This window comes from Amblyomma mixtum, chromosome 10 (genome assembly GCF_055824585.1).
Source record: "Amblyomma mixtum isolate Tamu chromosome 10, ASM5582458v1, whole genome shotgun sequence".
Taxonomy (NCBI): Eukaryota; Metazoa; Arthropoda; class Arachnida; order Ixodida; family Ixodidae; genus Amblyomma; species Amblyomma mixtum.
In genome coordinates, this window is record NC_143021.1 from 93,456,165 (window position 1) to 93,466,461 (window position 10,297).

General features: G+C 47.4%; 1 long non-coding RNA gene across 1 annotated transcript; it reads right to left on the reverse strand.

Moving 5' to 3' along the window:
• Nucleotides 1-1,085: 1,085 nt before the first annotated feature.
• On the reverse strand, nucleotides 1,086-3,598 carry LOC149326438 (uncharacterized). The gene is made up of 2 exons (XR_016286162.1): nucleotides 3,561-3,598; nucleotides 1,086-1,225 (listed from the first exon to the last, which is right to left on the reverse strand). It is a non-coding gene; the product is annotated as an uncharacterized LOC149326438 (long non-coding RNA).
• Nucleotides 3,599-10,297: the final 6,699 nt, after the last annotated feature.

Consider the following 10,297-nt stretch of genomic DNA (forward strand, 5'->3'; position numbering starts at 1 on the left):
CACTTTACATGGCCTTCTAGAATTTCTCCCCCAAAGAAATTCAAGCGCCGCAGCCGGGATCGAACCCGCGTCTTTTGGGTCAGCAGCCGAGCACCATAACCACTGAGCCACTGCGGCGGCGCTGTCTTTTTCATTATCATAGGAAATAACGTTTGTCGAAGATTTTGCGGATACAGCAATGTTTTCTTTCTTGCTGCTGCTTTCTAATTGTTCTATTGTTTTCGTATTTATACTTTTAGCCTGGACACTGTTTTTGCTACGAATGTTTTACTGTGGATTATCTATGGCCCTGCTTTAGGAATGTCGTGAGCTGTTTGTTGTGCGCCGTCGCCTGCTTCTCAGTCTGATATTGTCAGATAAAATTAGCGAGAACCGCCAAGTAGGAGCGCGACCACGCACTAGAAAAGGCGTTATAGGTTCCGCCTCTCGAGCTTTCCGCATATGCGCCAACATTGGCCCTCTGGCGACGCTGCCGCTAGCAGAAGCGCGGACCGCGCGTTGCCGTGTTTTCTTTATGCGTGACACATGCTACGCGTCAAATATGACGGTGCGATTCACCTTACCTCTTATTCCGATGGAGCGCTGTTCGCTGGCAACATTCATCGGCAATATAGTCAAGTTTCTCTCTTACGTACACCGTTCCATCAGAACAATTCGAATTTTTAAATATAACCCAGTCAAAAAACACAACAGGATTACAACAGAAAATTTCTGTTGTGTTGTCTGTCATGTTTTTGGCATGTCGTATCTGTTGTCTGTCTTGTTGTGCTGTAGTCTGTCCTGTTGTGCTGTAGTCTGTCCTGTCGTGCTGTAGTCTGTCCTGTCGTGCTGTAGTCTGTCCTGTCGTGCTGTAGTCTGTTGTGTTGTCTGTCATGTTTTTGGCATGTCGTATCTGTTGTCTGTCTTGTTGTCCTGTAGTCTGTCCTGTTGTCCTGTAGTCTGTCGTTTTGTCCATCTTGTGTCTTGTTTGCTGTACCCCATTATTGTTCTTGAAGCAATTTTGCTGCATACACATGGTAGCAGCAGAGCTAGCAGTCAGCTCAATGCATGCATCCCAAAGCAATGCAGTGCCAAAAACACTGTACTTACAGTAAAAGCTTGCTTTATTGAGTCAATGTAACCACTGGTGATTTGAAATATTCGCAGCCTGCTCATGGTTTCTGGCCCGAATCGCACGCAACTTGGTGGCTTGCTCGACTTCCACGCAACACTTGGTCGCTTGCAACTGAAAAAAAATTGAGCTATCAGTGAGAGGTAACAAATTTGATGAGCATTGCATTGTTTCAATGACTAAAAAACAGCTTTTTCAGCAAGCACAATTAGTCTCATTTCACACTAGCTTCCTGCAGTAAACTTCATTTACCAATATGTCATTAACAATTATTTGCTCACGGCCCCTGACGACTGTGTATAGTTCTATGGTGTCAAATGCTTGTTAGCTCCGAGCCGCTAGCCTTGCATAGGTCAACGCAGGCAGCCTCGGAGGGCAATTGCAGCTCCGATAATTGAGCCACAGATTCTCAGAAGCTTGCTGGTCCTGTGGGAGAAGCATTGGCTGAGTGACACATGAACAGTCACTCCAGTTGCCTTAGTTCCATTGAAGAAAACTAACAGAAGATTCATCCACCATTCTGACTGCAAAGCACCCATAAAAAATGCGTACCTATACCTTCAAACAAGGCTGACTAATTATGGGTATAATTACTGCAATGAAATACCAGTCAGCACATGTAGTTTAAAATCTAAAACTATATGCAACTCGACGATCAACAAAAAGCATTATACAGCAATTAAAATAACCAGCATTTGTTTAAAATATACCTCAGAGGAAATACGAGACATCCACTACTCTCCAACGGTTCATGACCTTTGTACACCAGCAAATTACACTTCCTTTCTGGCCCATTTGCATGCAGAAGTTGAGCTGAGTTTTAAGAATCTTTTCAGGGTGCAACAATTCGGAAAAACCAGGTTTTACCGAAAAACAAAGAGCCGTATACATTGCATCCCATGCCCAGAGCAGTGCACTTAAAGAAGACTGCGGCCTCTTCCATAAACAAGGATGAATGGTGGGCCTGATGGTATGGCATGCTAACGAATTTTTTACCAGCCAAAGACACATACACAAAACCGAACCACACAGGACAAGGGCAGGTAAAAAAATTCTTCTATAGTCTCCAGTTTGCCTGTGTACTCCGCAAATCCTAGGATCCCTGTCCGCTACTTGTCAAATTTCACTGAAGCGAAAGTAATACAACCGACAGCTGAGGATCTGCTAGGGCAACAGGATTCCAAGAGTTTGAGAAGGGCAGTGGGAGTCCAATCAAGGGGGAGTAGTGAAATTTGACTAGTAGCAGACAGGGATCCTGCAGTCTGTGTAGAACACCGGCAAATTTGAGACTTACGGAGGAATTTTTTTTTACCAGCCAAAGAACACGCATACACAAGAGAGAACCACAGAGGACTAAGGCTTTTACCAGTCCTTGTCCTGTGTGGTTCTCTCTTGTGTATGCATCTTTTTTGGCTGATAAAAAAATTCTTCCATAAGTGTCCAATTTGCCTGTGTCCTCCACAAACCGCAGGATCCCTGTCCACTACTAGTCAAATTTTTGAACTCCATCTGGCTCGGACTCCCACTGCCCTTGTCACACTCTTGGAACCCTGTTGCCCTAGCAGATCATCAACTGTTGCTTGTATTACTTTCGCTTTAGTACTACACCTCCAGGGCGAAACTGCTGGATCTGTACTTTCAAGAGGTTAGCATGGCATGCAAGTTGCTTGAAGCATCATGAATAGGTGTAAATATTAGCTAGTGAATTTGCGATGCCACGACAGCTGCAGCCAGCTATCATTTAGTGCAGCAGAAAAATGGACTTCATTTTTAAAGTGGTGAAGTGCTCATTATTTGCTCTCAAACATGAGTGCTAAGGAAAGACTTTTTATGTTGCATGAAAAGAAAGAAATTACATGCACACTGAACTTTGCAAGAATGCCCCATGGACATTACAAAACCCTGCCATCCTTGCTTTATATTTGCCAGCTAACAAAATGCACAAACCTACGAATACTTTGCGTGATAAAGACAACTAGAAGTGTGTGATGAGAGGCTAGTTGGTAAGGCATTCCGAAGACATTGGACACACTCAGTTCCCGCTTTATGTTAGAATACTGAGTGAAATTTTGGTCTACACACCACAAATACCGGTAAAGCATCATGATAGAACACAATACTTTTTAAAGGGATAAAGGAATATGTTGGCCCTTTTAGAGGGCACATATGCATAAGAGGCAACATGTGCGAAATAGTCACTGCACCTGAAGCAGTTTAAACTGCATTATGTTAACGGCAGCAGAGTCAAAAGCTACGTGAGCGACTATTTCATACAGATCATGCAATTACATTCATGTAATTCAGTATCTTATTCATGTGATTATACAGGGAGGTTCTGCTGCTAAGTGCATGTAGAGCTCTGCATGCATTTCTAAACCCAGCTGTGAGCCTATGTCTAAAATATTTTTCTAAATAGGTAAGGTATGAATCATTGGAAAACAATACCTACCACAAACAGCTGAGGAGAGATGGCACAGCCAAAAGCCGAAAGCACAAATGGCCCAGCAGATACTGGCAGCTGGCAACTGCAAATAAATATGTCAGAGCAACTGTTGTCAGAGGCCGTAACAATGTCATGAACGACAAGAGAAAAAATTGTCTACTGCTTCATAAATTAGAATAAGGTATTAATATAACACAAAAAACAATGAGGTGAGCCATGACAAAAGAAATGAGCAGATTGTATATGATGCACGCATATACATTTTTTGAGTAGATTTACATGACTGTCACAACCACATTGAAAGATGCAGGCTGGAATACCACTATTTTTATGCATGATAAAGAGCGTAACTATTAGAATATAGCATGCGCAGGATTTAGTTAATTACAACAAGGGTGCCTTGCACCAGCATCGAAGGTATTTTTATATTGAACGTAGCGACCAGTAGAGCAGTCTGCTTTGCACAAATGACAAGAGAGGATGGAAAAGGCATGCATTCATTAGCAAGAAGCACGATATCTCACATCACAGCATGAAACGAAAATTGGTATTGCATTTAACAAATCTGCACGTAAATAAAAACTGCAAAAAATTATCTAGTGGCTATTGCAAGTAAGGGCAAAGGAAAAAATACCGAAAAAAACAGATGAGTGTGGTGCAGGGAGGTCTGTGGGTAGGGTCCCGTGCCTGGGAATAGTTCCGAGCACGGAGAATCGCCGGCAGCACAGCTGGTGGCAGTCAACCAAGAATAAATAAGAGAAAGCGGAAATCAATAACAAACCATCACCAATACCGAACAACTTGAAAGCGGGCCGCACAAACGAGACATATAGCAAAAAGCTTGAAATCCTAAATAAGTGCGCAGTTGCATCCCAAACAGTTCTCAAAGCTCTGAAGGCGAGGAAGCATCGACACCTACACCTCAGGGCAGACGCAAGAACGATCTAACTTTGACATAATACTGTCTCAAATTCTGTTCCATGAGGAAGCACAGATAAAAATTTACAAATGACTAGGCAAGGAATATCCCCTGCCTTTCACACGCGATCATTGTCCCCGAAAAAAATTGTATGAGAAATATTAAGCCATAAGCATAATCCGATGTGTACCAACACCGACCACTCTGTTCGCAGCTTGCCTAGCGCAAGTGCTCCGTCGAACGGCACTGCCGCTCATCGTCATCTTTTAAGTAGCACAAATCAATCCGATAGGCACCAGCAGCGAGAGAACTCGACCGTTGTCAGTTCCCTTGTCTGTCCGCAGCTGGCTGGCCTAGCGAGAGCACTCAAACGTGGCACTGCTCGCTCATCGTCGTCTCCTACGTAGCACAAATATATGCCATTGGAATGTAGTAAACATATTCTGTAGTTTTTCGCAGCGCTATTTAGCGACCGCATAACTCTGTTGTGATATCTGGCGGCATTTTTATTTACCACGGCACCCGAGTACTAAACGCAGAGAGAGACTATGGAGCAGCAGTTGCCATGCAGGCTATACGCCCGTTCTTTTCTGGTAACGCATTATAAATGAGGCAACCGCATGCAGACTGCCTCCACTGCCATAACAATATAGGCGCACACTACTAACGCGTGTGAATACAGATCACTAGTAAAGACACGTAGACGGGACTCACCGATCATGCGTCGCATCGAGGCTTAATAAAATCGCCCATTCTTCTTTGTTGCCTCTCCAGATGACAAGGAGTCGTAGCGCTGCCTTTTTTCATGGCTTTACCCGTTCAAATTCACCAAAGTTGACAGGGCGTAATTCTCGTCGTTCGTTTCCAAATCACACTTGCGTTCTTCATACATTCCCGCCGCACGAGCACTCAAACAATGCTACGAAAACCCAAATAATAAAAACGTGACGCGTCGCTCGCACTGCCGTGCTGCTAAACATGGCGCCGACGGCTGCAGTTTTGCCCTTCGTTTCTCTAGTTTAGCGTCGTTGAAAAAAAAACCCACAAATGCACATTTTTTATTACTAATATTTGAACCGTGTTCGCACCAAAATCAAATTAAATTTTTTTCATGTTATTTTTTTATGAATTGCGAATACCGAGGCGCTTTTAGATATTTTTGCTGGCATGCCGTTTGTAGAAGCTGCGATCCTGTGATCTCGTCACCCAGACCCCGGATGTCCTAGCAGACGACGGAGCAGACGACGGCGCAGAAGACGGAATGCAATTTCGATTGACAGCAGCTAAAATCCCTTAATTGCGACAAAAAAGGCAAAGAAATGCACCGTATCGCAAACTGGTCCATATCAAGGATATGTTCGACGCGAGTGGTAGGACAGAGAGCAGCTGCGATGCATTACTTTACGCGACACTGGCATGCTCGACGGAGATTTACATGAAACTGAGAGCTTAAATGTGACCCGTATAAAGCGGATTACTTTGATATCAACTGCGTTACGGAACTACGACGATACTTGCGTCACACTTTAGCTCAAATGCAACAGCGGCCCGCACTCGCCGCATCCTGTTCGAGTGTACTTTCACTAGCAAGAGCCCACATGGAAGCCGACAGAAGCAACTGAGTTTTCGAGTTCAGATTGTTCCGAGAAATACGAGCAGCTTACTTTAGCACGTACTCGAATTCAAGTTCTCAGCCTGTGTGTCACGTACGGTGACGATGGCGTCGAGGACGTGCTTAAGAATCGCCTTAACGTGGCCGCAACGCAGCCGGTATCCCAAGCATTTCTGCCCTGTACTGCGAACTTGTGTTGAGTCGCAGGCCAGCTGCTAGCTGCTCGATTTGGCAGCCTTGCGAGTACAATTCGCAAGTTGCTGAGCCAATCTGTGAGCGAGCCGAGCTTTCAGCAGTGACGCTGCTCGCGAGCGCGCCGGGCGACGAGCTTCGGCCTGCTCCCTGGCTGCCGTATTCGTAGCTAAGCCTAGCAGGTTTCACTTCTATGCAAGAGCTGAGAGCGCTTCGATACTGGCAAGCGCTGAGGTGCTACTCTTTTCACTGTAAGTACGTATTATTGTGAACTATGTCTCGTAGTGAAATAAAGATATGCTCGGGTCCGCCCGAATGGTGATGATGGCGTCGAGGACGAGCTTAAGAATCGCCGCAACGCTGCCGATATTCCATGCATACATGTGTGCTAAATTTGTTCAGCTATGCTGCAAACGGGGGCATAAATTCTCGCTCAATCGCCGGCCAGTCGCTCGGTGCTCGATTTTTCAGCCTTGCATGCGCGATTCGCAAGCTACGGAGCCAATCATTGACCGAGCCGAGCTTTCGGCAACGACGCTGCCCGCGGTCGCGCCGGACGACGAACTGTGCGCTGCTCGCTGGTTGCCCTTGTAGTCGCTAAACCTAGCCGATTTCACATAGACGCTGTAGCTGAGTGCGCTTCGGAACTGGCCAGCACTGAGGTGCTACCCTCGGCACCGTTTTACTGTGAACCCCGCGTCATAGGGAAATAAAGATATGCTCGGTTTCCGTGACCCCTTCAGGAGCGGAGCTAGCAGAGGCCAGGAAAACTGCAGAGCACCAGCAAAGCGGTTATGGGAGGAAATTTGTATTGCTGTTATCGCTTCTACCAACAACTCGACATTCGCTAACGATACTCTATGCCAGAGCTTTGGTCGTGAACAAACAATACCAGTGCATTTTTCTGACGCCGGCAGCCGGCATCCAGGCTGGCAGGCCAGCTGGCCGGCCCCGAGAAGCGAACCCTTACGATTTTATGCCCGTGGCGCATATCGAAACTACCACGACATTCCCCTCTTCACTCAGGTTGTAGTAGCACACTGTTAATAGCGAGGGACCGGACCAGTTTAAAGGACCGAGCGCGAGGGTGCTGGAGACTGGGCCGAAGCGCGCGACTGACGTCATTCCCGAGACTTCTCATTTCACGTGGCAATCAAACGAGTAGGCGACCCGCAGGTCACCCTTGTAGGTGTGAGGAACGGTGTCGTGGAGCTGCTGCCTGATCGCAAGCGACTGCTGGTCGCATGCCCTTTGCTACTTGCGAGTGTGGATGGGCATTAAATGCCCGTTTGAAGTAGGGCGTCCCAGAGTTCGCGCGAGTTAATTCAGCCCCCTGGTCACGGAGGGGGAGCCCCCAACAAGTACATCCTGGACACCACTCAGTGACCGAATTCTTGCGGCACGACATGTCGCAGAACTCGTCATCCAATCCTTGGTATCGCGGGATGTAACGCCACGCAAGCAAACAAATATCCGGGTCCTTGTTCCGCAGGGAAATTACAGCGAAGGTGCGAGGCAACGGCCCATGCGCGCGCCCTTTCTAGGTGTCGGTGTTCAAATACACTGACGGCTGTATTGGGACTTAGGATATTTACGCTGTTCTCTATATTTAGCGAGGTGGTTGTGTCACTGTCCTGAAATTTTCAGCAGAGGCAATGAACGAAGTCGTAAAAATATTTTTTTTTTCTGATCATTTGATAAGCAGCATGCGCCGCTATAAAACTGAAACGTGGAAACTGTATATGGGAGTCACCGTGATCATTTATGCAGGCAGCAGGACATGAGTGCGTATACATACATGCTGCCTTTGTGATAGAAGGACGATTAGTGCGAGTAATTTTCCACCTTTTTCGCGATCATGCAGGTTACTCTCACTATGCGCGTACGTCGTTAGGCGCCGCGTATATGTGCCCTCAGCCTTTTTTTCGCATGTTGTAGTGGATACATTACGTTATATGGCGAGACGCTCACGTCACAGCAGACAAGAGGACACAGACCTTCGGTTGCGCCATTCGTCGCGCTCACGGCGACTGGCATGCAGATGCTTGCGTGGCTGGCAGCGTGCCGCCATCGCAAGCATGGGCACATTCACAGGCATCGCTGGCTTTATCGTTGGTGCATTACAGCTTTCTGGGCGTTAAAGCCGCATATTACTCTTAAGCATGGTCTTCTTTCGCTCACACGTGCTTCATATGTGCAAACTGACGGGATGAGAGCGCGCGCGAGGTGCTTCGTCACACCGTCACAGCTGCTTAAGCCGAGCAGTGGAGCCTGATGAAAGGAGAGGTACGAAGCGTCTTGCGGAAAGCGATCGCTTTGCGAGTGATACGCCACAGCAGAAGACTGCTCGCCCCTGCCGACAACGCCATGATTATGCGGCCTCTCCCGAAAGCGGCAAGGCCGCCACGGTTCGTGGCTGCCTACCTCAGCCCGCACTATTGCAGGCGATCGCTTCGACGCAACAAGAAGAGTGTGGTGTGTTGAATACTAGACACATTTCAAGATTTTGACTAGTACCATCTACAACCAATGTGTTATGCCCGTAAACATTTCATGCTTACTCTACTCTCGGTCACGGGAGAGGCATTTTTTTCAGGAACAGATCACGCACCTGACATGAGACGGTGAGGAAAAAATCACCTGCGATTTCATCGGTTGGCAGGGAACGAGAAGCTGTACTCTCTTGTGTTATTTTAATAATATCACTCTACCTACGACTGTTCCCTCAGTAGATCAGTGCTCCGTCATAGTACGAGTCAGCAAACTCGACGAGAGCGGCTCCATGCGTAGGAAGCACACGACTGGGTCACCGTCTTCTCCAAGTATGTTCCTTAAGCTGCGTACGGCCGGCGGTTGTTTTCTGCACTTATCGCATTGTTTGGAATGTTCAGAGTGATCCACGTGACGTTAAGGGCTTGCAGCATGCTCAGCATTTGCAGCGAATTTCACAGTGAACATTTTGCTTGATCTTGTATTATAGAGCATGATAGTACATGATGCTGTTTGTTTCAGAGCCCGCTGTGCGCTAAGAGGCACGCAGCACATTGGACCGGCTGAAACCAGGCACTTTTATTACATTGGGCTGGCTCTTTCCAAGCGCTCGCCTCAGCTGAGGGCGCCTCGAGGCGTTCCGAATTTCTTCGCATAGCGGTTGAATAACTTGGAAAATTCAGCGCAACAAAGGGATGAGTACAAAAAAGAAGACACAGACGAGCCGAACTCGCCCCGCCCAGCACAATCAGGGAAAGCGGCAGCGCGAACCAACATGAACCCAAAAGACGCGGGTTCGATCCCGGCCGCGGCGGCTAGAATTTCTTTGGAGGAGAAATTCTAGAAGTCCGTGTACTGTGCGATGTCAGTGCACGTTAAAGAACCCCAGGTGGTCGAAATTTCTGGAGCCCTTCACTACGGCGCCCCTCATAGCCACTATTGCTTTGGGAAGTTAAACCCCAATAAACCAAACCGAATAGCGGAGCATCTGTGTTTCGTACAACCCTTTTTGGCCTATAGGGGCCCACACCCATACGCGCTCAGTTGATTATAGGGCAGTTCCCTAAGGCGGATGTTGTAATATCGGGAGCCCGTGTATTCCGGCGGCTTCATGCGGAATTTAGTCAGCTGACGGGCTTGACGACTTTTACGGCGAAGCTGCCCGCTTTTAGTGTGACGTCGTCATCAGCGCACACGAAGGCAGCACAGGTAATCAGACCAATGTTGGAATCATAGTGGCAAAGGCCGGTGCTACAGAGGACCTTTCTGAAGCCATCCATTTCCATTATTGGGCCGAGTTCCTGTGCTGCATGGGCAGAAGCACCGGTTCCATGTCATCCGCCCTTCTGTAAAAAATGCGGACTGGGTAAAGCGCGCTGTTCGCTGAACCGCGGTTTTATTCGCGAAGGTAACGTATGGGAGTACCTTGTGCCATGTTTTGTGTTCCCCATCCACGTGCATGGAAATCATATCCGCCAGCGACTTTTTCAGCCATTCTTTTTAAGGCCCAGTCATCCGGAGTTGGTCCCT